This window comes from Eulemur rufifrons, chromosome 20 (assembly GCF_041146395.1).
Source record: "Eulemur rufifrons isolate Redbay chromosome 20, OSU_ERuf_1, whole genome shotgun sequence".
NCBI lineage: Eukaryota > Metazoa > Chordata > Mammalia > Primates > Lemuridae > Eulemur > Eulemur rufifrons.
Genome location: NC_091002.1, coordinates 28,805,252 through 28,822,527, shown reverse-complemented (window position 1 = coordinate 28,822,527; position 17,276 = coordinate 28,805,252). Strand labels below are relative to the sequence as shown.

The window sequence follows — 17,276 nt, the reverse complement described above, 5'->3', positions numbered from 1 at the left end:
GGGCTCCTCTCGCCTCCCGCTCCTGACGGGAGGGGGGAAGTGGGAGGGAAGCAGGGGGCTGCTCCAAGGGAACATCTTCTTCGGACTGCCTGGCAGGTCTGGGGAGGGATTTGGATTCGAGGTCCCCCAGACAATGCAATTATTCTTCAAATGTAAAAAACGCCAGAAATCCCAGACCAGCTGCTTTGCACAACGGCCCAGACAAAGGGGCTCTGTGTCTGCTGGCAAGGCTCCTCCCACCCCGCAACCCCAGGGCTGGGCCCCAACTCCCCCCAGCCAGACCCTCCCCAGCCTCCTCACCAGGCCGCCAGGAAGTACAAGAAGCAGGACTGCTGAGCCAGGCCCGGCCAGCCATGGAGGGGGACAAGCGGGTACAGGCGGGGGGAACAGAGCAGGGGCAGCCTATGAGCCCAGGAGACAGCAGGGGAGGGAAAAGAACAGACTGGCTGGGGGACCCGGAGACCTGGGTTTAGACTCCCACTCAGTCTCTCCCTTGCCAGGTGACCCCTGGACCTGAGTCTTGCCTTCTCCCAGCCCCACGTGGCCAACACCTCTGAACCCACCCCAAGGGCAGAGTCTCTGTAGCTGGCCTCCTCGGTACACCTGTCTAAGCCCCCTGGGATATTTAAATGCCTCCTTTGGTCTTCAAGCCTTCCCATCTGTAAAATGGGGATAGCTACGGCCACCTGGTAAGACTGCTGGGAGGACTAAGTGACACAGCACAGGTAAAAGGTATGGCCACCTGCAAGGGTCACCTCAAAGAGGGAAGGAGAGGGAGGAGGATCCCCCAAAAGGCCACTCATCTCTCATAGGGCCCACAGCTGTTTCACCTGTAGAACCCCAATCTTGATCTGAGCTCAGAACCCAGCCTCAGCCTTGGCCCCAACCCTAATATCAAACTGGACCTTGACCCTGACATCATTCATATACCCCATAACCCAATATTGACTGGGCCTGAGCGCCCCCAACCCTGACATCCTGCCCAGTGTTGAGGGGCAGGAGTACCAGAGATGGTGGCCATTAGCCAAGGCCAAGTTCACAAAAGAGAAAAGCCCCCACCGGCAATGTCCTCTGGCCCTCACAGTGCCACAGAGGGGAAGGGCCCCATCTTCCCACCTGGCACCAGACTCCTCTCCAAGAACAATGTCTTTGTCACCCTCATCTCCTCCCTAAAAGTGTAAAGTCCCTAAAAGCACAACTTTAAAAGGCTTTGTGAACCTATTTCAGAAGAAAAGAGGGAGCCAGAAGCCCTTGGCAGGCATGTGTGTGCAGCATGGAGAGGCAGCCCTTGGCTCAGCGCATGGGGGACAGAGCCAAAGACACAGCCCCCAGGGGCACTGCAGGGTGGAGGGGACATACCGGGAGAGGTGAGCACTCTGGGCTGGTCTCTATTTCCCCTGATGCTCTGCGAGGCAGGATACACCTGCACACACCCAGGTTAATTGTCCCTGGGATCCTTATACCTGGGAGACATAAGGCAATTCTATAGCTCCCTGCAGGGGCAGAGCCTGAGACTACCCAACTAGAAGCTTTGTTGGGGAGTGGAGGAGGAGACAAAAGCTCAGAAAGAAGCCAGAGAAAGGGTAGGATTTTCTGATGGGCACAAGGCTCAGCTGGGGGCCCAGAAGATGGTGTCAGCCAGAGAAACAGGTAGAGACCGGCCAGAGCAGCGCCTGGGACTGCAATTCCTCCCCCAGCGCCCGCACCCCAACGGCTTTCCCCAAACCCCACCCTGCAGATCCCATCTTCAGCAAAGCTGTGAGCGGATCACGCCCCGACACTACACCAGACCAGGTGCCGGGCACAGCTGCTCCGAACACCTCCCAAGAGATTTCCAGCTCTGAGCCAGCCCCACCAGCTCAGCTTCCACCTCCAACACCAGGCTCCTCCACGCCCCACGCCCTGGTGTCCCATCTCTGTGTATGTCTGTGCGCAGACGTCCCTGGCTTACCAGGTAGAAAGTCACCTCCCAGCAGGCAAGACCCACATTGTTTCCCTCAGATCCCAAATCTTCCAGAGGCAGGCAAGCCCCATGCCCGCTTAGCAGTCAGGACTCTGACGGGATGACTATGCCACCCCTGGGTGCCCCTGGAGAGGATGAAGCTGCCCAGATGGCAGCCTCATTTTCCCCATCTGTAAAATGGGGACAGTCACCCCTATACCTTGAGCGAGGCCAGCCCTGAGCCCAGGCCCTACTCTCCAGCCACTGTGTCCCCAGCAAAGTCTACTGCAGCTCCCGTCAGCAGCTCTCAGGAGGAGACCCGGTGGCCCACGTTCCCTCCCTCTGACAGGACCTGACACCTCAACCCTGAATGCCCCTCCAGGAAGTCATCGGCCACAGAGGTGTAAGAAAGAACACAGAGCTGGTCACTGCCCTGGTGACTACACTGACGCAAGACTGCCCTTGGTGACAGCAGACCAGGCCACAAGCAGGGGAAGGCCAGTAGGAGCTGTTCACTCCTCCGGAAAGAAAGGTCCCCTGATGGGGCTGAAACCCAGGGAGGAAAAAACAATTCGAGACCAGAATGGGCAATACAGTGAGACCCCACCTCTACAAAAAATACAAAAATTAGCCGGGCATGGTAGCACGCACCTATATGGCCTCCAAACTGAGGTATCAGCCCTGTTCTGAGGCCACCAAGTCATCACAGCCCTCGGGGGACCCCAGGAAGAAACATCTCCCTCTCTCACCCACAATCACAAAAGCACACTTCCTAGGTTTCACTGGACAACCCAACTTAATAAATGGTCCCCTCCTTTGGGAATGCCTCATAGCACCATGGTTTTCATGCAGATCCTGGGTCTGCTACCGACATTTGGATACCAGTGGTTTGAATCTCTACCACTTATTAGATAGTGACCTGAGCTTCAGTTTCTTCATCAGTAAAATGGGGATAAAGAGTACCAGCCTCGCAGGGTTGAGTGACAGTACACGCAGAGTGCTTGGCCCAGAACTAGGCACATAGCAGCAACAGTTCATATGTTTTCCTGCAGGCCCCAGTCTGCACACTAGTGAGAGTCGCCACAGGGAAGACTGGGCCAGGTGACCAGACACGGACAGGAATAGAGGAAGTCCAGCAGCTCGTAGAGAGGTCACAGACCTTCCTGCATGAGGATTCCAGAGCAAGATTGCCAGGCCTCAGAGTCATCCCGCCCCACAGAGACACTGCTATGGTCTGATGACAGGGAGGAACAGGGGATTAGGACAGAAGGGTCGTCCTACTATCCTACTTGCTGGGGATGCTTGGGCCAGGCAAGGGTTGTGAGGCCACAAGTGCAACAACAAGACAACCCACGTAGTCAGCAGCCTCCAAGATGACCCTCAATGATCCTTGCCTGCTATTCATGCCCTAGTATAGTTCCCTGCCAGGCTGACCTTTGTAGCTAATAGGATACTGCAGAAATGATGGCATATGACTTCCAAGACTAGGTAATAAAAGACATCGTGGCTGGCCTCCACCTTGCTCCCTTGGACAGCTTACTCTGGGGGAAGCCAGTCGCCATGTCACAAGGACACTCAAGAAACCCTATGAAGAGGCCCACAAGGTGAGGAACTGGGCCCTCCTACCAACAGCCAAAACCATTTCTCAAGCATGTGAGTGCACCATCTTGGAAGCAGATTCCCCAGCCTCAGTCAAGCCTTCAGATGACAGCAACCTCATAAGACCCTGAGCCAGAACTGCCACTCAATTAAACTACTCCTAGGCTGGGCGTGGTGCCTATAATCCTCACACTTTGGGAGGCTGAGGTAGGAGGATCATCGAGGCCAGGAATTCAAGACCAGCCTGGGCAACACAGTAAGACCCCACCTGTACAAAAAAATACAAAAATTAACTGGGCATGGTAGCATGCATCTGTAGTCCCAGCCACTCAGGAGGTTGAGGCAAGCAGATTCCTTGAGCCCAGGAGTTTGAGTTTGCAGTGAGCTATGATAACACCACTGCACTCTAGCCAGGGCAGAGTGAGTGAGACCCTTTCTCAAAAAAAGAAAGAAAAATAAAAAACTGCTTCCAAATTCCTGACCCACAGAAACTGTGAGCATAATAAATATTTATTATTATTTTAAGCTACCAGGGTTGGGGTAATTTGTTACCCTGCAATAGGTAACTAATAGTCAGCAACTCTCCCTCTCCAGAGACCCCCAAGTAAACCTCCCATTCCCACTCAGGGCCTCAGCTCCGTCCTTTCTGAAATGCAGGGCTAGGATGGCAGGGGCAGGGAGCCTGGCCCAGGCCCTACAGCTTACAAGGCCCAGGAGACAGGAACTTTTTCCCAACCAGTATATTAGACTCACCTGGAGTCTTTTTACAAATGACCCTTAACCCCACCAGGTCATTTAAATCAGGCTCTTTGGGGTGGACCCCAAGCATGTATATTTTTGTAGGGACCTACATGATGCCAATATATAGTCAAGGCTGAGAATCACTGCCCTAGAGCAGGCTTCATGTGCAGACTCCAGGCCAGCCCAGAGACATTCAGGGTCTGCTGGTGGAGGAGAGGAGGAGGCAGAGAGAGCAAGGGAACCTTGGCCTAGGCAGATGCTGCTGCCTGGCTTCCAAAGCCCTCTGCGTTCTATGCATATGATGCACCTCAAGCCAGATGGGTGTCTTCGCCTGTCTTTGCTCTCACACCGCTGCACACAGCCATGTCCTCCCCACCTGCCCCGCTGCAGCTCCAAGGCCCACTCAGGTGCAGCCTCTGCACCAGGACTGCTCCCTTAAAGGAGAGGACCCAGGACACAGGGATGGGGTCTAGCTCTTGTGATCTTGGAAAGAGTTTCCTCACCTGTAAGACGGGAGTTAACATCACATCTGCTCTGATCTCTGCTGGGTCAGAGGCTCCTGGTCAGAAGTCCATGGAGAAACCCATATTTGTATGTCTGGTCTCCCCCAAGACACAGCCTTGCCTGGCACTGCATTAGTCCCTGGACAGGACACAGTCATGGATTAGAAAGACCCAGCCCTGCCCTGTAGCTCACAGCCAGGTAACTCAATAAAGGTCTTGGTGAATTTGAAAGAGGATGGGAAGAGGCACCTAATGGGGCTGAGGGAGGAGGCAGAGGAGATTTCCAGGAGAGAGAAGCAAGTTCCAGCCAGGGGAACTGGCTGGAACTGCATGTGCAAAGGCTCAGAGGCGCTGCTTACAATCAACTCTATGGCGTGAAACCAACACCACCGCTCTCCCTCTCTCTGGGAACTCACCCCTGATCCCCTACCGCATGCTCACCTGAGCCCCTCCGCAGTGACAGCAGCAGCCCAGGGAAGTTGAGAATCCCAGCGCCAGGGGGGAAGGACACATCACATCGCATCTCCCATATCCGTCTCTGCGCTGGGCTTTCCCCAGCCCCACCCCTGCAGGCGTGGAGGGAGTGCCCTGACTTCCCTGGCCAGTCCTAGACAGGTAAGCTCCCCGGCAACGGCACCCTGGGGCAGGACAGGGTGGCTGCAGAAAGGTTTAGCGAGAGTTACCCTGTGCCAGGCACTGTCCCAGGCACTCGGGATACAGCAATGGCCAGAAGCCTCCCCTCAAGTATCTGACAGGTCAGAGTGACAAGTGCCACAGTGAAAAGAGAATCAAGGTGGCAAGACAGGGAGCTGCTCCACAAAGGGAGGTCAGAGAAGGCCTCTGCCAGGTGAGCCTGCAGCACAGGGGACTCGCTGAGTGGCAGGACGTTGGGGGGTCGGTTGAGGGGGGGGTCAGGATGGCTTGGGTCACCAGGCATGACACTGCTGGGATGAACCCAGACCAGTTCTGTGTCAACTGGTTGTCCCCTTGGCCCTTCCCAACAAGCCTGTGTTGTCAGAGAGACAAACGAAGCCAAATACCTCGGTGCAGGACCCACAAGTGGGGGGCAGGCCCAGGTGGCCTGATTCCTGAGCCCAGCTCTGTCCTCAGGGCTATCACCAGGGTTGGGAGAGCTTCTCCAGGCCCCGCCCCCCTCAGGCACACCCCCAAACACAGCGCCTCTTCATCAGGCATCACCTGCAGGCACGGCCCTGACACGAATCAGTGTCCGCAGGGTCACACTGCACGGAGACCCACCCATTCTGCAGACGGGACACTTGCTCCCTGGGACGTGTGAGCTGGCAGATGAGGGGGTGGCTTCCCGGTGGGGCTTCTCCCCTCTCCCTGCCAGGAGCCAGCCTCACAGTTCTGGGGTGAAGGAGGACAGCCCAGTCAGCACTTTCCACTGACTCTTTCAAAACCACTTACAAGAACTGAGGCTTGTGAGAAGCTCAGCCCGGGCGCAGTTCCCCCTCGGCGGCCCCTCGTGACTCTGCACAAAGCCCAACTATGCTTTCGGCTCCAGCCCCTGGGAGGGGGGGGTCTCCTGGAAGCCCATCTTTTCTCCTGTGCCACAGGGTCCCACTCCGTCCAGCCTGGGACCTGCGTGGAGACACAGCAGCCCCAGCGGCAGTCTGTCTGAGGTTTGCTGGGTCCGGGCAGCGTTTGTGGGGGCAAGAGCCCTCCTCCACTTTAAACCCTTTTCCAGCAAAAGCGCCTCTCTTACGGCCCCACACAACACAGTTTATCACAGAGCGATAAACTGCACGATCACAAAATGGAAAAGGAAAACATAACCAAGAAAAACCCAGACGCCAGATGAACCCCACAGCAAACCTCTATTTATTTTACCCTTCCTGTGCCAGGCACTGTGCTGGGCACTTTCCGTTCATTGCAACCCTTCATGCGAACACCCTGCTGCCCATTTTACAGATGAGGAAACAGGCCCAGAGAGGTCCACAGGCATGATGGAGGCCACCAGATGGAGTGAGGGGCAGGGCAGGGCTTGGCAACACTGAGCTCAGCTCTTTCTGCTCAACCCTTGCCTAGTTTTCAGGCCCCCATTCAGCCTCCCGGCGACAAGCCCGGGGACAGCCCTAGGACTGCCCTCAGCTCGGCTCTTCTGTCTCACCCCTCCCCACATACTGACACCGCACACATTGTGCCAGGCACTCGGGGCTGGCAGGAGACGTCTCAAAGCCTGGCAGCTCACCCCAGCTTCGCTGCCAAAGCCTGGGGCTGCCACAGAGAGGCCACCTGCCTCCTGGCCTGGGCGCTTAGTGGGGTGGGCTGCAGGCCACCCTGGCCTCCCTGCCCCATGGGGCTGGCGTAGGCTTGCCAGGTACTACACTAGCCGGGCCACAGCCCTTCACCTTGGGTTTCCTCCTCCATAAATGGGGTCAGGGACGTTGTCTAACTGCTTTTGCCAGCATAAAAGAAAATTCAAAGAGCAACTAACTCTTAATTCCCTCTACCTAGATAGTCACCTCCTCTCACTGGCCCAAGATTTTCCCCTCCTGGTGACTTCAGGGTGCTTTAACTGTGCTCTCTTAAGGAGTGCACAAGACCATACAATTAAGGGTTCTTGATAAAGTTCCACCCAGAAGCACAGCCCCAGACCCAAGCAAGAGCTGGAACCAGGTTCTGAAAAGCCACTGGTTTTCATTTCAAAATGCACATGTGGGCCCCGGGCCCATGACTTCATCCATAAAACACCTACGGAGTTAAGACGCAGCGTTTGGACAATAAACATATTCTTCAGGCCCTTGTATTGAGTTCAAAGAGAGACTTGATAACTCACCAGCTTTTGAGATCAAGAAAAGTCTGTTCTTAAAATTCTATCATCATGGTTATCGCTATTTTTCTCTGAATACATTAGAGGTAGAGAGTACAGTTCTAAGCGTTTCACATGGAATATCTCAACCCTGACATCAGTACCCCCACGCCACAGGGGAGAAAGGTGAAGTTCAAAGAGGTTTCACAACCTGACACCCCACAGAGTGAGCTCCAAACTGTACTTCGTAAGATACTAAGCCCCTGGGCCTTACTCTTTTCTAAATCTAACCAAGGAGTCAAGTTCATTGTCTTTCCTTGAGTTACTTTTTCAACTCAGAACCTTTTCAGAGGAACTCACAAGGTTTCACATTGTATATGATGTCTTAAATGAATGCTTCAAAATAAAAGCATGTAAAAGGGCCTTGTGTGTTTAACATTCAAAAGCACCATTTAAAGAATCTTTCCTAAGAATGTTTGCCCATTGGTGGTCCCGGGTGTCTCCTGCTTGAGTCATCCTAAAATCTAGCTGACTCAGGGTCTCCTTTGTTGCCTGCAAAGAGTACCCCCACCTCCCCAGTTCCCCACCCCCCCACCGCCAGGACCTGGGGTGCAGGCAGCTGAGCTAGGCTGGCCCAGGGGGGCTGGTTTGGGTGGGGCCCTTTCTTCAGGTTTGAGGACAGGCTCCGAGGGGGCTGTGGGGTGAGGAGAGGGCATAGCGCCAGGTGTCCCACAGCCTGGGCGTGAGCCCCATCCTGCCTAGCTCAGGCCTCATGGGGCCGTGTGGGAAGGGCAGGAACTACGTGTCTGCCAGGGCCTGGCGCAGAGTTGGCAGGGGTGGCTAGGTTCTCTGTTCTGTTTTCTAATAAGTTACTACTCATTGCCAAGTGCTTCTCCTCCTGGCCTTAAATCACACCTTCCTTAATACCTTTCCCCTAGAAGCAGGTAGAGATGAAGGGAATCTAGACGGAGGGGAGCAGGGGTGCTGCATTCCCCCCCAGCCAGGCCACCCTGCTCTGCCTACACCCAGCTGCTTCTCTACCTCCTCCATCCTTCCAATCCTGGAAGTCGAGAGCTCTGGGCTCCTGCCTGTTTGAGGAAGACAGACAAGAGGGCAAAGGAGAACAGGAGACAGCAGCTAGGGCTGGGTAAGAGCCCACCCAGCTCCCTACCAGGGTCTCCCTGAGGGCCATCGTCCCCCCAGCAGCCTGCAAGCACCTGACATTGCCTCTCTGCGGCTCCTCCTCCTGGGTAGGAGTAATGCCACCCCGCATCCCCCTACCTGAGCTGCTGAGCAGAGTCTCACACTGCACAGGAAGTGAGGTGTAACAGGGCAAGGCAGGGTAGCCTCATGACTGTCCTGAGGATCTGAGGATGAGTGTCACACAGGCAACCTGACCGCTCCCCACACGTTGAGCCCATGACGGGGCACAGCCACTCCGTGGGAGGTCCTGCACACACACACACAGCCCACCATCACTGCACATCCCAGCCTTGTTTCTCACTAACGCACTGCTCTGATTACATACTGCCCTGCTCAAAAACCTTCAGTGGCTCCCCATGGCCTAATGAAGGAAGCCAGGTCCCTGATGCCTCCTCCCTGCCCGTGGGCCACACACCCACCGGGATTCTCTGACTCCCGGACCCAACCCTGTGACATCTCATTCTGCCCAAAGCTGCCCACCTGGCTGGCCAGGCCTCCGGGAAGCCAGTCCTGGCTACCCTCGTCCTCGCTCTCCCTTCTCCTCTAGGGCTGCCCAGGTCGAACCAGGACTCCACGCCAAGCCTCACGCTGTTCTCGGCTGGCTTTTATGCCTCTCATGTCCGCAATGAATGTCCCCTTGCAGGGTCCCTCCTAGAAGAAACTGCCTCCCCCATGTTAATCACACTAGTAAGAGCTGCCGACAGGTATTCCAGTGTCACAACGACCCCACAGGGGCGGTAATAGTATCCCATGGTGCAAATGGGGAGACAGCACAGAAAGGTTTGGCTTCTTGCTTGGAGATCACAACCCTGCTCTGTTGACCTCTGAGATGAAAGGCTGGGAGAACTTGTAGAGTGAGGAGGTGGCGGGAGATGTAGGGCAAAGGCTCTGACGTCTGTCAATGGGATATTACTTGGAAGTCTTTAAATGATGTCCACAGTCAGATCAGTTTGGGAAACAATAAATGGTTTCTGTTCTACAGGACTTATCAGAGCCTTTAATTCTCTTAAATGCATTCCGAACCTCCCACAGGGTAGTGGAGTGAATTTGCCAGTTTCCACCCTTATTTGTCCCTGAACCCTTGAGGTTGCTCAGAACAGTCTTTGAGAAATGCTGCCCCCTCCCACCTCAGAAGGACAGCCTGGCACAGGGGCAGAGATCAAAGGGAGGTATGATTGGAGGCCTTGTGTGTGGGAGGGATATCTGGGGAGCTCAGACTGAGAGCATGTCAACCCCCACCCTGCCAGCCACTCTCGGCACTGCCCAGGGCAGCAGAACCTTTGCCCTCAGTGTCTTCCCTTCCCACCTTCCTTTGGGTGTGGTGACTACCACCCCCCTGCCAGCATCTGTGGGGACCTCAACTGACCAGAGATACCCACCCCAGGACACGCAGAGCCTGGAGAGCAAGCGGCCTTGGGAGACACCCCCAAAGCAAGCTGGACAGCTTTTTCCAAGCAAATTGCTATTTCTACTGCATCATTAGCTGCTAGTTTTAATATTAAGCCAAAATGAAAATGTGTTAAGCTGCCACGCTGGGAAGATACAATGTCCCACCCAACAAATACTGTGACGTCCCCCCTTCCTCCCAGCAGGACGCTGAACCCCTCAGCTTACAGATAAGGAAACTGAGGCCTCACAGGGGAGCAGACACTTGCCTGCAGTGGCCCAGCCAGGGGCAGAGCCAAGAGAAGCATCCAGGCGCCCCAACTCCCATGTGCACGAGGGAGGTAGCCAGAGAAGGATAAGGCCCCGACAGCGGCTCAAGTAACCATCAGCGACATCATCAAGGACTCACACGGGCCAAGACAAGGGACACGACACACGCTGGAGGTGATGGCCCGGCAGCTGGGGAGACTGAGGGCTCTTATGAGAACACGTCACAGCTGGAGCTGGAGGGCCGGAGTCAGCTGTTTCCCCAGTCTCTTGGCCCCGCCCTGGCTGGAGGAAGGGTGCTAACCCCAGATTGGCTGCCCACAGCGCCAGACTCAGCTGTGGACAGAGATAAGGCACCCTCCATGCTGTCTGCATGTTACCCTGCCCTGGGACATAATCACCCAAGATACCCCCTCGTGGTCTTGGGAGCTCCTCACAGTCAGGGGCCCTGCAAATCAGGCCTGTGTTCCTGGCCTGAGACCCAAGTGCCCAGAGGCCCCTCACCCAGCCCCACCTCCCGGCAGAGTGGGCCCCTGCACCCCACGCCCCCTACACACTCCTCTCTGCCTGGCCCCAGCCTCACCTGCACCCCCTGGAGCCCCCACACAGGCAGCTCCTACACCTCCCCCAACACAGTCTATAAGAGCCAAGGTGGTTCCCTTTACCTGTTCCGGGCCCCCCTGAACTACGCCTGTCCCTCAAGACCATAGTCTAAATCCATGCTGCAGAAAGCAGAGCCCACGGACCAGCAGCGCTGCATTGCCCAGGAGCTTCTTAGAAATGCAGAGTCTCAGGCTCACCACAGATCTGCTGAATCAGACAGGACAGACCTGCATTTACCAAGTTGCCCAGGTGAACTGTGTGCATTAGTGTTTGAGAAGCACTTTTATAGACCACTGCTCTAATCAAGTCATTGCACCCACAGCCTATAACCTTCAATGGCTCCCCAGGGCCTGGTGAATCAAGGCCAGACTCAGCAGCTTGGCAGTCAAGGCCTTGCCCAGGCTGGCTTCAACCCACCTCTCCAGGCCTGGGCTCCCACTCCACCCTGGGAATGCCAATCCCCTCCTCTGCCGGCCAAAGCTGCCCGGGACTTCAGGACCCTCTCAAAGCACCACCTCCTCCAAGATGATGGTCTGAACCTCACCTCATCGTAGCACACCTGGCATGGCTCACTTTTATTTCCTGGAGAGTGGGGACCATGTCCAGTGTTCCCAGAGCCTCGGAGCACCAGGCTGGGGGCACAGGAATGCCAGGGGTCCAGCATTGTCAAGAAGTCCACCCTCAGCTCTGGCCTGCCCACCTCAGGCTCTGCCACAGTCACCTCAACTCAGAAGACTAGGATTTGGGCACCGTGGACAGGCCTCCTCCATGCTCCCCTGCCAGACAGAGGAGGGAGCACCTCCTGACAACCATGAAGCCTGGTGAACTTCCCATAGCAATGTGTTTGCTCTGTGCCTCAGTTTCCCCAAATGCAGAAGAGAACACCCATCGACCCTGCCTCCCTCTCTTCCTGTCAGACAGATGGGCACATCCCCTCAACTCTGTGGCTCAGAATGTGGAGGACACAGACCCCATCCTTGTGTACTCAGCAAACCCTTCCTCGGCTAGCCAGCCAGGTCCCTGGGAGGCCAGGTCACCGGCCCAGAGGTGTCCTCGTTCCCAAACAGGAAAGCCTCTCAGGCGGAGCTGCCTCACCCTCCTCCCTCCTTCCTGGCCCAGTTCCTCGGGCCCAGCATCCCGTGGGAAGTCCCTGCTCCTTCACACTGGGTCTGCGAGGAGAAGGCTCTCGAGCACGTAACCCATAGAGTTCTCCTGGCCTCTACAATCACCAGGGAGCAAAGAAAAAAGTCTCTCTAATCCCATTTTACAGACAGACAAAAAGAGGTCAGGGCAGGGCCGACAGTGAAGTGCATTAAGTTTCCAATTCCCATTTCTCTGTTTTGCCAAATCTACTTCCACATTTGACCTGGCCCAACTCAGACCCCGACCCAGGTTTCCCAAGGCTGAGCCTAAAGCTCCACATCACAGCATTCTAGATGGAATCCAAAACAGGCCAGCTCATCCACAGAGCCCCTGTCTGACTGCCCTGTCCTCTCTCAGGAGGCTGGGATTTTAAGAGGCCGATGACGAGGGCAATGCCAAACCAGAAGGGTAACATTCTAACAGTAGCATCTCAAGCAGAGAGCTTTCTTTATACCGGAGACTTTGGCCTCCCCAGCACCCAAAACCACAGTGTGCATGACGCCCAGCTACTTAGTCTGGGTCCGGAGACCCTCCTGGAAGAAAAAGTGGGACATGAAGCAGAGAAACTCAGTCATCCACTCTGAGCCAGGACCCCTTCTACCACATAGGGTGTGACTTCTTTCCTACCTCCCCACCCCCAAAGCCAGGCACCTCTGGGAGGCAGGAAAAACTTCATTTGTTAAGAAGCGTTCAGCTGGCGTGTGTCTGAGAGGCACGAAAGAAGTGACAGCGTTGACTGGATTACAGCCTGGATTCTGGAGCCAAGTTGCTTGGATTCAACCCTCCCTCTGTCACTAGTTAGCTATATGACTGTGCCTCAGTTTCCCCATCTTAAAAATGGGAATAAGACCTACCTTATAGAGCTGTTAGGAGGACTAAAGGAGTTAATATTTGCAAAGTCCTTAGAACAATGCCTGGCACCCAGTGAGTATAACAGGACCCTGCCCCCAACTCTTGGCCTGATTTCTCCCAACAGGGATACCCTCCTTGTTCCTGCCTATGCCAGCTCAAGGCCTTTCCTAGGCATGCCAGCCCAACCCCAGATGTGGACCACCAGTCCCTAGTTCCAGTGGCCACCTCATGGTGATATCTTGGTCCATCCCTGTCCCCCTGTCCAGGGCCTAGCTCCCTCCCTTCCGGATCTGAGGTCCCCTGATTCTTGGCCTTCCATTCTGAGAGTAGCAGCCACACAACTCGACACTCAACTGGCTCCTCTGTGTAAACTGAAGAGCTATATGGGTAGAAAGACAAGGGTCTATACGGAGACCCCCAGGGCTGGGCACTCAGCAGTCACCCAAGGGAGTAGGCTGAAATAAATCCCTGCCTGCCCAGGGTGTCCCCATCTCCTGAGTTAGAGAATCTCCCTCCTACCTAACACACACACACACACACACACACACACACATGCGCACCCCTCTGTTGACCCAGCTTCGATTTCCACCAAAGAAAGCAGAGAAAATCATTCACTCCCAACAGACAGACTGATATTCGTGGGCACCCCAGGCTTCCTGGACTCCCCTATAGCGTACAGGCCACCGTGCCTTCTCCACTTCCCTTTTTCACATCCCATTGGCCCCCTCTGATTCTTACAGCAATCTGCACAACTGCTTTTGTGGAAAGAAAATAAAAATCCTCAGGGTCACTTGAGGTTTAAAGGGGGTTTCTATGTGGACTGCAATACCTATCCCCTTTCTGCTCAGCCCAGCCCCAACCTGCCCGCCTGGCTCAAGATTTCCTGGGCATCAGCTACATGCCAGACACCGTGCTAGATACACAGCAATGGTCCATTCAGTCCAGGTTCCAGCCCCTAAGAAGCAGACAAAGTAAAGTAAACACTCACCTGTCACAAACAGTTATAGACTATGATAAACATGATAGAGTCAGCAAGTCAGGTGCTATGATGAATTACAGGGGAGGAGAGGCCCTCTACCAAGACTGGGAAGGCATTTGAGGAATATATAATTAAGTTGAGACTTGAAAAATAAGAAGGAGCAGAGCCAGTCCAGTAAAGAGTACTAGAAAAACACTCCAGGCAGAGAAAATAGCACGAGCAAAGGCCCTGGGGCAGGAACAAGCTTAGGGTGTTCAAGGGGCAGAAATTATTCAGCTGTGCCCAACAGGGAGCATGCAAAGGAGATGATATCAAGATAAGGCTGGGAGGTCAGCTGCAGCCAGATCATGGAAGGTCTGGTAGGCCAGGGAAAAGCTTCAAAATCTTATTCAAGCACAATAGGGAGCTATCAAGGATTTTAGAGAAATGAGATGATCTCTTCAAAATTTTCTGTATCATTCTTGCTGCTCTGCTAAAATGGATCAGAGGAAGGCAAGGGCAGACATGGGGAGAGGGTTAGCTACTGTGACTACAGCATTCAGGCAAGGCTTTTTTGGGTGGGTGGGGAGGACAGGGTCTCAGTCTGTTGTCTGGGCTATAGTGCAATGGTGTCATAGCTCACTGCAGCCTCCAACTCCTGGACTCAAGCAATCCTCCTGGCTCAGCCTCCCAAGTAGCTGGCACTATAGGCATGTGCCACCACTCTCGGCTAAATTTTTTTATTCTTTGTAGAGATGGGGTCTCTCTATGTTGCTCAGGCTGGTCTCAAACTCCTGGCCTCCCAGAGTGCTAGGAATACAAGCGTGAGCCACCATGCCCGGCCATTCAGGCAAGACTTAAAAGGCAGTTTGGACTGGGGCAGGTGGCCTAGGGCACTAACAGTGGAGTAGGAGCGCAAAGAACAGGCCTGAGACAGATTCTGTGACAAGAAGCAAAAGAACTACCTCTTAGCAGAGTTGATGCCACCTGGTTTCCTGCCTTAAAAGGTGAGTGGATTCTGGGCCATTTACTGAGACGGGAAGGCCTGGGGAAGATCATGTCCAGGGAGTGCAGTCGGGGCTCTGTTTCATCTGCATTAAGGTTCTTGTCATCCGGGATATCATAAGAGATCAGATGGGAGCTCAGACAGAGAGGCTGGGGCTGGAGACCAAATCTGCTATTTAAAATCATGAGAATGAAAATGATGTACATTTAAGATCTGTGTGTTTATAAATTAATACTTGATTTTTAAAATCATATGGAATGAATTGGGGGGGTGTAAATAGAAGGGAAAGGAAAAGGGGGGAGTCTGGGGAGAGCAGGGGGCTGGGAACAGAGCCCTGCGGCCCCCCAGCATCTAGAGTTGAGTGAAGGAACTGTCTGAAAAGACCAAGGAAGGGGCAGCCAGGAAGGGAAGAGGAAAACCAGGAGGAGCCGAGGGAGGACATTGGTTCTAGGGGGAAGAAGTATTCAAGGGGACCAAGAGAGGGGGAAGAAGATCTGCTTGTGGGGGCGGGAAATCACTGGCCACGCTGGCTGAGGCAGTTTCAGTAAAGGGGTGGAAGGGAAGTCAGATCCAAATGGCTGAAGAACCCAGGGGATGTGCTCCACAGGGGCAGGCACAGCCAGCTCCCCGGAGAAGCTCTGCTGTGAAGAGAGGAGGGTCCCCAGCTGGAGGGCAATGAGGGATCAAGGCAAAAAAGGGGCTATAGAATGGGAGGTGGGAAGCAAAGCACGTTCTTACACCGCTGTGAATGATCCAGAGGGAAAGAAACCTACTTCTAACCCTGGAGAGAGGGAAGGTCACTGAGTAATGGGGGACAGGGGTGGGACCTTGGATCCCAAGCGGAGACACTGGCCAGTGGCAGGAATTGCGATGCCTCCACCCGGGATACCACCTCCCCTCCACAAGGGGCCATCTAGCCCTGTGCCCGGAACAAGAGGGAAGGGGCAGAGGTGGCAGAATGCAAATGTGGGGGGATTCACTTCACACACTTTCATATGCGCGCCTACCCAGCCTTCCATTCATGCCCACTCCCGGCGACGGGGACCCGTCCGGGCACCTGCTGCTTGCTCCAACCACGGCCAAGCTGCCCCAGCGGACTGGTACGTGCGCGATGTGCCACCACCAGCAGGTTCGGCAAACAACCTGTGGGCTCTTCACACGACACGTGCCAGACACTGCGCTTAGCTCTCCGGGCCGAGCCCCTGCTGGTGCGAGCTCCGAGGGGTCCGCGGGCCCCTGACCCCCAGGGTCGTGGTTTCCCTCCGCCCCTCCCCCAAAGCGAGCACTCCAACATACCCGACTGCTTTCTGACCCTGGCTCCCGCCAAGCCCGGGACAACCGGAGAGCCCCTAGTTGGCCCTTAGGAGAGAGCTGCTCCCCACCTTGTCCCGGCACCCCCCCCCCCCCGCCCCAGGAGACCACCTGGACGCCTGGAGCCCAGAGGGAGGGCAGCCCAGCCTCTCCCTGTGTCCTGGCCATCGCCCCGCAGCCTTCTCCCATCTCCCCAGTGCCCACCCTCCGGGACGCCCGAGTCGTCGCGGGGTGTCCGCGCCCGGCTTTGTCTGCGCCCACGGGGAGCGCCTGCCGGGTGCCCGGGGCGCTCCCCTCCCTCGCGCAGCCCGCAGGGTCCCGCCTGCCCTCCGCCCCGGCGCCTGGCCCGGACCCGCGCAGCCCTCGCCCCGGGATCGCCGCCCCCGGGGCCACACCACGGCTTTCCCCAACCGGAGCCAGGGGGGCGCGGCGCCCACCGCTCTCCTCGAGCCTCCCGGAACGCCCCGCACCCCGGCCCGAGCGCCCGAGCGCCGCGCTGGCCGCCAGAGCCCCGGGCCGGCCGAGCCCTCGGGAGCCGCTCCGGGCCCCTCACTCTCTCGCGGCGGCCGCAGCCCCCGCCTGAAACCCGGGGAGGGCTGAGGGCCGGGGCCGGGGCTGGGGATCGGACGCGCGGTACCTTTCCCTGCTGAGCCGGGGAAGTGAGTCTTCGGCGAGCGGCGCTCCGGCCTCGGCCTCCTCCGCCTCTCCTCCGCCGCCAGCCGCCTGGCTTCCTCCTCCAGCCGCCGCCGGGACCGTAGGGGCCCGAGCCAGCCGCCGCGGCCTGTGTGGGGCCCCGCTCCGCCTCGCGTCCCCTACCCACCCCGCTCTGGCCCGGCCCTCTGCTCCGCCTCTGGGCGGGGACGCGCCGAGCCCCTCCCCGGGCCCGCCCCGCCGGGGGCAGGGAAGCTAAAAGCCACTGAAGCCAGGGACTGCGGTGTACCTGCCTGGGAAGCCCGGGTTCCGCGCTCCCACGTCGACCCAAACCCTCT

General features: G+C 56.3%; 1 protein-coding gene across 3 annotated transcripts in view; it reads right to left on the bottom strand.

Annotated features, from left to right (window-relative positions):
• SMOX (spermine oxidase) overlaps nucleotides 1-17,074 on the bottom strand; it is a 37,473-nt gene extending 20,399 nt beyond the window's left edge. For all 3 annotated transcript variants that reach the window (XM_069495676.1, XM_069495677.1, XM_069495678.1), the window contains exon 1: nucleotides 16,925-17,074. The gene's annotated coding sequence lies outside the window, so the exon portion shown is untranslated. The remainder of the gene's footprint in view (nucleotides 1-16,924) is intronic.
• Nucleotides 17,075-17,276: the final 202 nt, after the last annotated feature.